This window comes from Alosa alosa, chromosome 7 (genome assembly GCF_017589495.1).
Source record: "Alosa alosa isolate M-15738 ecotype Scorff River chromosome 7, AALO_Geno_1.1, whole genome shotgun sequence".
Taxonomy (NCBI): domain Eukaryota; kingdom Metazoa; phylum Chordata; class Actinopteri; order Clupeiformes; family Clupeidae; genus Alosa; species Alosa alosa.
In genome coordinates, this window is record NC_063195.1 from 32729904 (window position 1) to 32742999 (window position 13096).

The following is a 13096-nucleotide window of genomic DNA, read 5'->3' on the forward strand; positions in this document are numbered from 1 at the left end:
TGTGCTGGCGTCACATTCACCAGAACAAATACACAGACAATCCAATATTATATGTGACCTGTATAGATGAGCTGGAATACACACAAATTCACACTGTGTGCTTGCAGTGTACAGACACATATCCGAGGGGTCATGTAGCACACACACACACACACACACACACACACACACACACACACACACACACACACACATATTGTGCACAAACTCAGTGTTGTGGTCTGTCCTCTTGTATACTTATATATACTTTCTCTAAAGTCTCAGCTGGTGCACACAGTCCCACACAAGCCTCATAAACCAACGGCCCCAGAATCCCAAATACTGATATAAACAGCGTTTGGACAGGTTGGGGTTCAGATGTCCTCCCACACCCAATCACAATACCCAGCCATTTAATGTTTCAGCACAGAACTGCAGTGAAGCTCAGAAGAGCCACACACACACACACACACACACACACACACACACACACACACACACACAGTTAAGAGAGCCGTCCATACAGGCTGGCCTCTCTGCCAGTAGTCATTCTGCCCTCTGCGTGCAGCCACATGCTTTAGAGGAGAGCTGCAGCACCGGCTGACTGTCGCCACAACCATTCATTAGCAGCACTGGCCCAATCCCACAGGAATCTGTGTGTGTGTGTGTGTGTGTGTGTGTGTGTGTGTGTGTGTGTGTGTGTGTGTGTGTGTGTGTGTGTGTGTGTGTGTGTGTGTGTGTGTGTGGTGTGTGTGTGTGAGAGAGAGAGAGAGAGCAGGGAGAGTGCTTTTGTGAGTGTGTGTTTGTCAGTGGTTCTAGATTGTCTGTTTACTGCCCCAGTCCCATGGGATGAATATATGACACTGTATTTGTGTGTGTGTGTGTGTGTTTAATGTGTTCAATGTGTGTCGGGGTGTGTTTGTCTATGCATGTACACACATAAGTGTTTGAGAGCACTTGACTATAAAGGTATGTTATGTGCATGCCTGTGTGTGTGAAGGAGATTTATGTGTCAGTGTGTGTGTGTGTATTTGTGACTATGAACGTGTACATGTGAACTCTCTTGGCCATAAATTTGATTCACACACTGTAGAAGTGCGCTGCCCACACACACACACACACACACACACACACATGCTGCCACTAGAGTGGGGTATCAGTCACGCAGCCCGCTGCTAGTATTAGGGCTGCAGTAATACACGACGCTCCGCCACAATGTTTTATGTATCGCACAGCCACTAAAATGTGACGCGCATCACCCTCTCGTTATACAGTGCTGTTATCACGGCCTTATTGTGATGTAAGGCACATTATGGTGGGCTTATTGCCAACGCCCGCCGCATAACATCCTGATGGGCGCCACCGCGCATGCCGTAGACCGGCTTCATTGTTATTGCCACCGCTGCTCAGGGCTGTTGTTTTGGGCCGTCTCTGTTCGGATGGCGTTGTTTTGGGCCGTCTCTGTTCGGATGGCGTTGTTTTGGGCCGTCTCTGTTCGGATGGCGTTGTTTTGGGCCGTCTCTGTTCGGATGGCGTTTTTTGGCCTCCGTTTTCATCTGCTCTCTTTTTCTCCTCCCTTTCTGCCCTTCTGCTTTCCCCCCTCTCTGCTCCCCTTCTTTTTTTCCCCTTTTTATCCTATCTGCCTCTCTCCCCTTCTCTTTCTCTCTCTCTGTCCCTCTCTCTCTCTCTCTCTCTGTCCCTCTCTCTCTCTCTCTCCTTCTCTCTCTCACTCTCCTTCTCTCTCTCACTCTCCTTCTCTCTCTCTCTCTCTCTCTGTCCCTCTCTCTCTCTCTCTCTCTCTCTCTCTCTGTCCCTCTCTCTCTCTCTCTCTCTCTCTCTGTCCCTCTCTCTCTCTCTCTCTCTGTCCCTCTCTCTCTCTCTCTCTCTCTCTCTCTCTCTGTCCCTCTCTCTCTCTCTCCTTCTCTCTCTCACTCTCCTTCTCTCTCTCACTCTCCTTCTCTCTCTCTCTCTCTCTCCCTCTCCTTCTCTCTCTCTCCTTCTCTCTCTCACTCTCCTTCTCTCTCTCTCTCTATCTCTTACTCTCTCTCACTTCCTCTCTGCTCTCTTTTTCTCCTCCCTTTCTGCCCTTCTGCTTTCCCCCCTCTCTGCTCCCCTTCTTTTTTTCCCCTTTTTATCCTATCTGCCTCTCTCCCCTTCTCTTTCTCTCTCTCTGTCCCTCTCTCTCTCTCTCCTCTCCACCTCTCTCTGTTCCTCTGTTATTTGATATCCTCTGATGCCCCCAGTACCCTGCGAGAGGAGCACTGACTTGTGAAGCGCAGCAGCTCAATGTCAGCCTCGCTGTTCTCTCCCTCTCCTTCTCTCTCTCACTCTCCTTCTCTCTCTCTCCTTCTCTCTCTCTCCCTCTCCCTTTTTTCCCTCCTTTTCTCCCTTTTGTCTTCCCAGTCATCTGTCAGGGCTGGATCATATCTGCAGTGCCTTAAATCTCACAAGCTCTCTCTCTCTCTCTCTCTCTCTCTCTCTTCTCTTACTCTCTCTCACTTCCTCTCTCTCTCCCTCTCCCTCCCTCCCTCAGTCTCTCTCCCTCCCTCCCTCTCTCTCTCTCTCTGCTTAGCCTTCAAACTGTGCTGAGTTTTAGTGTGTTATTGTGAAGCTCCACTAGTGAAGCGGTTAGCAGCCGCAGCTAACCCAATTAAATCAGCTGGAAGCCCCAACAACCCCACTCCTCTAGACCACCAAGTCCTCTAGAGCTTAAGCTGTGGAGGTGCCAGGAAATGGAGGAGGAGGAGGAGGAGGGTAGACGTCCCATCCTTCTCCTCCATGTTTTTCCCCCCTCCTATTATTTCCTCTCCTCTAGTCCCAAGGATGCCATGGGCAATTAGCGGAGGCAGTTAGGGGCTCAGGGGCATCGGCTCCCCAGGGCACGGGCATCGGGGGTGTGGGAGAGAGGCGAGAGAGGGGTGGGCACGACGCCCAGTGACTCTCCCTCAGAGACGCAGGGCACAGCACCGCTAGTAGGCAGCTCACTTAGCATGTGTACACACACACACACACACACACACACACACACACACAGTCTTAAAATGCACAGCTTTCTTTCAAAGCTAAAGCTTTCACTTTCAAAGCTCGTACACCATTAATGTACAATATGATGATGGTAAGCTGGAGTGGGGGGAGATAGACAGAGAGAGATTGAATGGGTGCTTGTACTGGGTTTTGCATTTGTGATTTTACACAAAACACTTTTGAGCACTAGACACTGATGTAATCTCTAATCTGAGATGCCACCTCTATAAAAGTTTATAAGAACATCCCCAAAAAGTTGGCCTACTAGCTTGGTTCACTTTGGAAATATCACACATCAGCCTTCATTTCGTTGTCACACGAGCTCTTTTTTAACATCACTTGAATGTGATCATCTCCGCCATCCTCATGTCCCTCCCGTGCTCTATTTCCTGTCTAGAAGTCTTCCTTCCTCCGCAGTGCAGGCCCGCCGCAGCCCGGATGCTATTCCTGTGCCGCGTGCTCTTGGGTCAGACGCCGTGCTAAACAACTCCCCTTGAAGCTATTTAGCGCTCGCCTCGGCACCTGTCTCTTTGCTTCTGGAAGCCACTGATCATGTGCCGTCACAGACAGGCCTTCTGCAGCACATGAAAGACAAGTCTCTTGACAAGGATGCGTTCGTAGAGTGCCGTTCTAAACTGAGAGGGGGGAAGAAAACAAAGGAAAAAACAAAACATTAAAAACAGCACACTCTTACATAACACCCTTCGGAGGACGTGCAACAGAAGCGGAGAGATGAAACATGGATATTAAGCTGCGCAGAGAAAGCTCTGGTGGCGCGGCTCGGTTGATGCTTCTCGGTAAGCTTCCCGTCTAACATCTCCCTCGGCGGGATTTCCATGCCCCTTCCGATTACATGAAAACTATGGCAGGATTAGGGGCGACATAATCTCCTGCCCCAAAGGTGGGGATTCAAAGCTGTGTTTACGTACTTCTGCACATCCTGCAGTCCTTTGTGACACAAAGTCTGTGTTCCTTCCCCTTTGTCGTCCATCCATCCAGCTGTTCTTTCACCATTGCATTCTGCTCTGTGGTGTCATCCAGCTGTTCTTCCACCATTGCATGTGGTATGAAATGGAAGTCTTTTATTTGCGAAATGTTCATCAAGCCAGGCTAAAGTGGTTGCAGTCTTAGATGGTTTTAGCTTTCGTCTGAGTGTCTCAACAAATTAATCACATACTGCAGCTTTTTTGTTCCACTTTGTAAAAATATTCCGTCAATCACATTATGTAATTCCTTTGATAAAAAAAAAAATCACTTTCAAAAGCACTCACTCTCAGCAAAGCCTCTCTGTCTCAGCCGAACTGAGATTACAAAGTGTTGCACCAACGTTAGACAACGATCTCATTGACCTCGCAGGCCCTCTCTCTTCTCCATGACTTTTCCCTTGAACTGATCACTGAACTCCCGTAGAACTGATCACTGAACTCCCCGTAGAACTGATCACTGAACTCCCGTAGAACTGATCACTGCACTCCTGTAGAACTGATCACTCCTATAGAACTGATCACTGCACTCCTATAGAACTGATCACTGGCCTCCTATAGAACTGATCACTGAACTCGCGTAGAACTGATCACTGAACTCCCGAAGAACTGATCACTGCACTCCCGTAGAACTGATCACTGCACTCCTGTAGAACTGATCACTCCTGTAGAAATGATCACTGCACTCCTGTAGAACTTTATCCTTTTTATCTCAAGAGCAGTAGAACTTTTTTTTATCTCGAGCAGTAGAATTTTCTTCCAGAGCAGAAGAAAACTCTTGAACAAGCCTGAAGTGATCTGCATGTTTTTCCCTTTATGTGTCTGACTTCTATCCTCTTTTCCACGAAGATTAAACTGGAGTCGTGCTACCACTGACGTGCAAACCGCTCGCTCGCGCGCTCGCCTGTCTGCCACGGTGCTTCAGTGAGACGACAGGCCCTGCAGGGCCCCTCCAGCACAGAGCCGTGCGGGAGAGCTCCGGGAGAGTCTCTCCCTAATCGCCCAAACACACACGTCTTGCGTCAGACTCGACGTCCATGTCTTTTCCGCCGTCACAAATGTGACCTCACATGCCTCGCCACCTCCGCTGAGGGTCGTTGGAGAGGGCTGCGCTGTGGGGGGAGAGGGGGCTCTATATTAGCCCTGTGTGGATCTTAATAACACAAAGCATTTGTGTAAAGGACGTCTTTGAGTGTCCCAGATAGACGCAAGACCCCCCCACAGCATTATTCATTCTCTCTCTCTCTCTCTCTCTCTCTCTCTCTCTCTCTCTCTCTCTCTTTGAGTAGTGTCATCTAGTTGAATGTTATTCATGTTGAAATGCAGAACCCCCCCCCATCTCCCCCACTTATTCAGCGCAGCGAGCCCTCCATTCTGCCCTGCGGAGGAGATGTAAAAATATTGCAAATGTTTACGGGCTTTTTCCAGAGCGAGGCATCAAACACGGAGCCTCTGAGCCGGGTAATAACCCCACCTGCATCGCCAAGCAGTAGGGAGCCCATTTTGTTAGTCCTGAATCTGCTGACAGCAGCATAGAGAGGAAAGTGTGTGTGTGTGTGTGTGTGTGTGTGTGTGTGTGTGTGTGTGTGTGTGTGTGTGTGGGCGGGCGCTGACACTTACAGGTGTTGATTTAATGTCTGTGGATCTGTTTGTGAGAGCCCACTCTTTATGTATTGCATTGTGCATTGTGTTGGTTTGTACTGTAGTGTGCGTACTGTATGTGTCCCAATTCAAAAAACAGGACGAGAAGTGTGCAGTCTCCTGTGATCCTGTGTGTGTGTGTGTGTGTGTGTGTGTGTGTGTGTGTGTGTGTGTGTGTCTGCTTTTACTTTTTTTGCTCACATTTGTATTCTAGTAAGTTATTCAGTATAGCTATAATGTGGGTCAGAAGACTAATAAACCTCTTGCCTCTCACTGAAAGGCAAAAGCAATGCTGTAATGGCCACACACAGACACGTTCATCTCCGCAAGGTTTCATGCCTGTTTGCCTTCCAGAGACTAACATCTAATGCACCATCACTCTGTTACTCCACTTGAGCCCCCCTCAGAGCTTTCCCATGACCGCATAACACATTTCTCTGTTTGGTGTCATCTCTCTTGCATACTGCACGATTAATTGAGTCGGGCGTAGCTCCATTGACTTTGCGGTGTTAGGACACAGCTGAGTTGCTTTCATTAGAGGGGCCTGGCTCATTTGTGCAGACTACAGGAGACTGCCATTTGATTCAATGATGAGATCGTCCTGCCAGCTTTTTGAAAGTGCTGAATCGCGTGGTACGGGAGTGGCGGCGATGCTGCTAACGGCACCCATGTGGGATCTAACAGAGGAAGATGAGAGCAGCCGGGGGCTGTAGATCAAAATGAAAACTTGCTCCACCGTTTGTGGGCCAGTGGTGGGCCGTAAAAACAGGGCCTGCTCCGGCGAAGGGGGACTGCGGCAGGGAGGGCAGGACGCTAACGCTGACGCAGCCTTGTGGCTCGGTGATGTTTATGCTGCCACTGGTACTGAGGGATGCATTTCTAATGGTGGCTGACCCAAACAGAAAGAACTTTCTTTTGAACAACAAGCTGATAAGGCAGAGGAAGGCTAGGCTAGGCTCTCGAATTAGCACTCCATGCCACATTGATTGTTGCTTTCGCCATCAGAGCAGATTTATAGCAAAGCGACCATTTGATGATTTGCAGTGAAAGGCACTACTACAAATTGGCAGGAAGCCAGCATGGATATTCTCCCTTGTGGTCATGCACTAATTCCAATTAAAGCCATTACCTCTCTCTCCCATCCTCATTAGCGTGCTGTTTGAGTAGTGAGAGTTGCTCACATCCTTCTACGCCAGCACTTCCACACATGTCAGTTTGGTGTGTTCATCGACCACATGCAATGAAACTTATTTAGGGCGCCTTCACACTGAGTCTGTTAAAACTGGACCGTACCTGAGTGTGATTACACCCCCCTAGCCCTAACCCAGCTGGTCTCTGTTCACATTACAATTCTTGTTTGCGGACCCGGGTCCGTTTATGTCATTAACACTAGCTTCTTTTTACCAATAGCTTGGCAACGTCGCAAAAACGGCAGTTTATTTCCTGGTTTTGAAACAGATAGCATTTGAACTGCACCGGAGTTCTAATGAACTATATCCCAGACCCCCGTTTTCAAGCAGACCTGGGTCCACACCTGGGTTCGGTAGACTGCATTCACATTAGCAAAAATCACTCTCAAACAAAGTCTCTCTCAAACAAACTCGGGTCCGGACCAAACGGTCCGGTGTGAATGCACCCTTAGAATACTTCAGCCTTTTTGCTGAAACTGCCCATCTCTGGCAGGCGTACATAGGGGACCTAAATACTAAATGCTGATGGGATGATTTGAGGGCATCCAAGTCAAGTCCAAGTTTTCATTTTCCTTCTGCCAGCAGGTGGAGTTGCCATGTTTTTGTGCGTTGGCCTTTCTGTCTGACCGGCTGTGTGATGCAGCAGTGTCTGAGACAGGGGGGCGAGATGGGGGCGGTGACAGGACCGGCCTTATTGCGGGTCACGGGTCACCTGCAGGCTGACGGACAGGGAGGATGCCCCTCTCTGATGATCCGTAGGATGTTCATCTTTCTCTCTTTCTCTCTCTCACACGCACACACACTCAGGCACACACACACACACACACACAGCAGGCAGGGCAAGGATTCACCACGTACCAGGGCTGACAGCTGGAGAGAGAGAGAGGGAGTGAGATTAAAAAAGGCAAGGAAAATATTTTGAGGTGGGGAAAAAAGTCACAGCTAAAGTTTCAATGAATTTTCCTCTTAACTCTTGTGTCATTCTTCACAAAAACGGTCTACCAAGGAGGCCTATTCCCCTGGTGTGTCAAGAAATTGCTGCATTAAAAGGGAATGAGTGATGGTATTTTTCTTCAAACTGTCATATGTTTTGTTCTGTGAATATAATACATCTCAGAGAGATGACATTTTTTATTAGAAGAAGGTTCTGGGTGGAAAAACATGTGCTGCAATGTTATTTCACAAAGCTGTGACACAGCTGGGATATTGATATGTGGTCACGTATTCTAATCAACTTAACCCAGGGGTCTCAAACACCCGGCCCTTGGGCCAAATCCGGCCCGCGTCCTGCCCAATTCCGGCCCGCGACGTATGACAAAATAATAATGTAATCCGGCCCTTGAGGCTATTAATTGCGACAAACAACGATACTGCTTAAAATAGACGATAGATCCAGGTACTTTGACAAATCTCATTTGTAGGCCTACTCTGCTCCACTATGTGCAAGCCATCCAGAGCTTGATTCAAACCCAAAATCGCTGCGCAAAGTTTTCAGGAAATACTTGTATTACACGCGAGAAACACAAAGACGTGCATATGTAATGACGCGGAAGCGATGCAGGCCATAGTGTTGCAGAAATTGAAGCAGAAATTAAGCAGAAATAGGCCTACACCAAATGTTGAAAAACGTTCACGTGTGATGTCTTAGGTAAGCTATGTTATTCACCTATTCTAATTCTGAAGAAAAATATCCTTTTGGAGATTATGATCGATCGTCTATGACAGTGATAGTCACGGTAAGGCCTGTGAATGGAGGTGCGTGTATACAACTGTGTCCACTAAGCATACCATGCTTGTTTCGACCCTCTGCCCAACATAGCTTGAGGTTGCAGTGGTAATCGTGGATGATAGTGTCCGTAATGGATGTGGTACAGACAGCAGGGCTAGTAGAAATAGGGCTCTAAAGAACTACAAAGTCACCCGCAATATGATGCTTAACTTCTGGGTACTGCAGATTACCCTCAGCGATAGGAACTGTTTGACCAGAATACTTTTATTATAGGCCTATATTGTAGTAATCTATTACTAAACCACAACATCTTAGGTGTTGGTATACATCTTAGGTGTTTTCCTGTTAATTTGTTATGTGGGTAATATGAAAAAAGGAAAGTAAACCTGCTTAAATATGTTCATCCAGTATTTACTGAAAGGTGCATAATTTGAGGTGCTTGCCATCCAGTGACGAATTAGATGGGTAAATTTACCCCCTTCATAAACTTTTGTTTTACTCAAAGATTTTTACATTTACAGTAGGACTTTATCTCTGACCACTTTCAAGCCATGGCCTTTTGAAATTTTGATAAAAAAATCCAATGGTGTTGGCAATGGCTTTCTTAACCCTGATGCCTAGTTTGCCATGTTTAAAAAAGTTATGAGAGGAAATATTTTTATTTGGTGTGAAACACACACACATACCTGTTTTTATGTTTTTCATTTATTTTATAATTTGTATTAATATTTATTTTATCATTATTTTATTTATAAGCTAAGGTTGCTAGCACAGGTGTCTAAAACTAGATAAAAACACTTGCACTTTCTGTTTGCAGTTTTGTGTGGTATTTGAAAAAAAGAACATTTCATTTTCAGAAATAGCCGGCCCTCCAATCAGATGACGTTGGCAGAATTGGCCCCCAGCTCATTTGAGTTTGAGACCCCTGACTTAACCTAACCTTTTTTGGCATTGGTTATAGCTAGATACAGTAGGTATGTCAGTAATATCTTTTGTTCAATGCATGGCACTTAGTGGCTCTAATTTGGCACAACGAAAAGAATGGAGCCTACTGTATCTCTAGACACTTTGCATTTTGCAGCAGGTCTGAATATGTATAGAATAGCTTTCCATTTTTTGAAATCAGGTCAGAGCAGCTAATTGCATAATTACTCAGGTGAGCATGCCAAGTAGCCCTGCAGGGTTCAGCTTTAATGCCATAATAAATCCCACATTTCACAAGCTTTAGATGCTCTGAAATGGAGACCTCAGCAGTAACACAGGGGATGCCAGGGCTGCATGGCAAATGAGCTACAACAGCCCCGCCTAACGACCATGTCCTTCTGTTCATCATGGCACACAGTTATGTAACTGGACATTGTGTTGTGCTGCAGAATTCCACCTTTTTTTTGAGAATTCTACTATCTATGTGTCCTACTAATATGTGGAGAGGTAATTGGTAATATACCTTACTGCTAGACTGCATGTTTAATATATTATCTGACAATTATCTAGGATCACAAGACCAAATACGTGTACACAATGAAACAGATTCTTAGCCGTTAATAATACATAATTTCCTCCCAGTGAAGCTGTGTACCAGCAAGGTCACATGACTAAACCTCTAGAGTGTGTTTTCTAAGAAAGCGCTCCATTTACAAACTCTTGCAGCAAAAGGTCAGCAGACAAATCCCAGAATCAAACCTGCACCTGAATGAACATGTAGCCTCACAAAAACGGACCCTGGTGATTCAGTGCTGGTGATTCAGTGCTGTAGTGTGGAGGAGTGGGAGGGGGGGCGGCCGCAGAGGGAGGGAAGAGATCGATGTTGTCAGAGGAGCAGCGGCAGCAGCCTAGCGAGGTGAGAATGGAAAGGCATGGCATCCCGTCTGATGTGGCGGGGAAGATTAGTTCTCACACAAAGAGAGAGAGAGGGGGGGGGGGGAAGAGAGGAAGAGGGGGAGAGTGGAAGAGAGAGAGAGGGAGAGTGGAAGTGACAGAGAGGTGCAGCAGATCATGGGCTGTGTGCAGGGATGGAGAGAGGAGAGGGAGAGAGAGAGATGGATTAAACAGTGAGTTTGACTTCTCAGACTACGTCAGCAGAGCTTTGCAAGAAGTCGGTTTGGTCCATTCATTCTCAGTTCCATGGTGTCAGGTGACCAATCTATGCCTTTTATCTTCATGCTCCAACAGTTTTCAAGCAAGCCTCTTCAGGAAGTAGATTTTTACTAATGAAATCCTTCTGCTTTAGCACACAAGTAGGGGTGGGGGAAAAGAGAGAGAACAGAGATGAATTTAACCACAAGTTTAACCTGCTACACCCCATCTTGGCACATTACACACAAACCTCAGTTGTGTAACTGATTTGCAATGCATCAGCAGTACTTTGCATAACCACCTCAGTCTTGTATATGGAAGCTTAATAAGCATGTACATAGGAAGATGCTTGTGTACATCAGAGGAAAGCTTTCGACTGTCTTTACTAGTGTGATGAAGTTTATTTTGTGTGTTGTGTGACATTCTTCATTCTTAAGTGATGTACTTCAGTGAGGATCATTGAAGACCACACTCTGCTATGCTTCTCAAGGTCCATGGCTCCAGACATTGATCTCCCTGAAATGCTCAATGCAGACATTACCAGTCAATGAATATACCCTGTCTTGTTTCTTCTCTATTTGCGTAGACAGGTATCTGAACGCTGTTAAATTAGGCAGAGTCACTCTTGGCTCTCTTAGTGGTTGATGCTGTTTTTCTTGGCACTGTCCACCTCTGTACTGTCCGAGCACTCGCTGTGCAGCCGTCAGCCAGAATTGCTCTTGTGACTCTGGCTAGCATCGTTAGCCGCCGCCACTGCTTCCATAGTTTCCGCCCTAACTGCTAATGGCTAATAGCTAATGGCTAATGTGGGAGGAGGCATTTACCAGCATTTACCACCCGGTGTGTCGCCAGTGCTAATAGCCGACATTGCTTCACCTGCTGGGGAGAACGACAGCTCGCAGTCCTTTCCCTCCATCAGCTCCTGACCTGGGTCAGCTTGCGATTCACTCCATTCACACAATGGACACACACACACACACACATACACCCCACACCTCTCCATCCCCCTGTGGGCTGCTATCGTTCAATCAGCACTTTGACCCCCCTCTCCTCCCGTGGTGGTGGGAGTGGGAGTGTAATGGGTGGTGGCAGTAATGCGTATTCAGCCGACTGAGCTGAGCTCCGTCTGGCCCGTAGATTACAGCCTAATGGCAGCGCGGGGGAAATGTCGTCCCGAGCAATTGAGCACAAATCAAAAGGCCTCGCGCATGCACAGAGAGAGAGAGAGAGAGAGAGAGAGAAAGAGCGCAGTCTGATTTCCTGAACATTTCCCAGGTGCTTGCAGTGGGCATTTGTTACCGCACATTCATTTCCACTGGGGGTCTGCTGCTGTCCATGGGCTGTTAAAATGCTTTCCCCTCCCTATGCATTTCTGTTTTTTTTTCTCTCTCTCTCTCTCTTTCTCTCTCTCTCTCTCCCTCTCCCTCTCCCTCCCTCTCTCTCTGCGCTGACCAGTACTGCACCATGAGGCATGAGAGCGGGAAAGAGAGAGAGCGAGAAGGAGGGAGAGGTGAGGGGGAAAAGGATAGAGGGGGAGTGAGAAAGAGCAAGAAAATGCCTCATTGATATGTCACAGCTGATTTAGGATCATTTCCCCGTGGCTGCAGGGCTGGCCGCCATGACCACAGTAGCCAAGGGGCTACTAAATCTGCCCTGGACCAGTCACCATGGGTTAAGTAAAATAACACACTGCAGTGCAGTTCCCTGCTTTCCAACACCTAATCGATCAGTCAGCCCCGGCGTATGTGCGCCATGTGTCATGTGCAGGCCTGCTGTTCTCACCACCCTGCTTATTCCATGCTTGTGTGTGTGTCCTACAGGTGACCTTGGGGGAGAAATCCGCCAAAGATACCATTGACAGCAACACGAGGCCCAGTGGAGCAGTCTGTACACCATGCCAACTGTAACAGGGGGTGTGTGTGTGTGTGTGTGTGTGTGTGTGTGTGTCCGCGTGTCCGCATTGGACGATGATTTCACCACCTCTACAATCATCTGAACAGTATAGAATTGTTTTTATATTTTAAATATATAAATGTGTGCACCAGAATTTATTAAAAACACATTTTATAAAAAAAGTTTACTTAGTAATATCTTTATTTTGTATACACATACATGCAGTTGCAGTGTTGTTTTCATTTATGTGGAACAAATTCTCTGAAAGCTCAAAGCATGTACCTGAAGAAAAGACATGCAAATAGACAAAACACAAGCATATTCAGAAAACATCAGTGTAGCAACACATGCACAGCGCTTCCCAAATATATGTGCAAAAGTGCATTGAGTTCTTGGGGTCACCAGACCAAAAAACATTTGATGTCTGAAATATCCAGAAAATGTCTGATGGAAATATCCAGACATGCGATTCCATCTACGTACGTAATACACACAGAAAATATGCAGTTCTGCGATTTCATCAACGTGCGTATACACACACAAAATATGCAGGCCTGGAAATCTATCTATGTGTACACACT

The 13096-nt window shown here is 46.9% G+C and overlaps 1 protein-coding gene across 1 annotated transcript in view; it reads left to right on the top strand.

The window, feature by feature from the left end:
• The window catches only part of LOC125298375 (endonuclease V-like), a 40642-nt gene extending 27967 nt beyond the window's left edge, over positions 1-12675 (top strand). The window contains exon 9 of the mRNA XM_048249077.1: positions 12443-12675. The gene's annotated coding sequence lies outside the window, so the exon portion shown is untranslated. The remainder of the gene's footprint in view (positions 1-12442) is intronic.
• Positions 12676-13096: the final 421 nt, after the last annotated feature.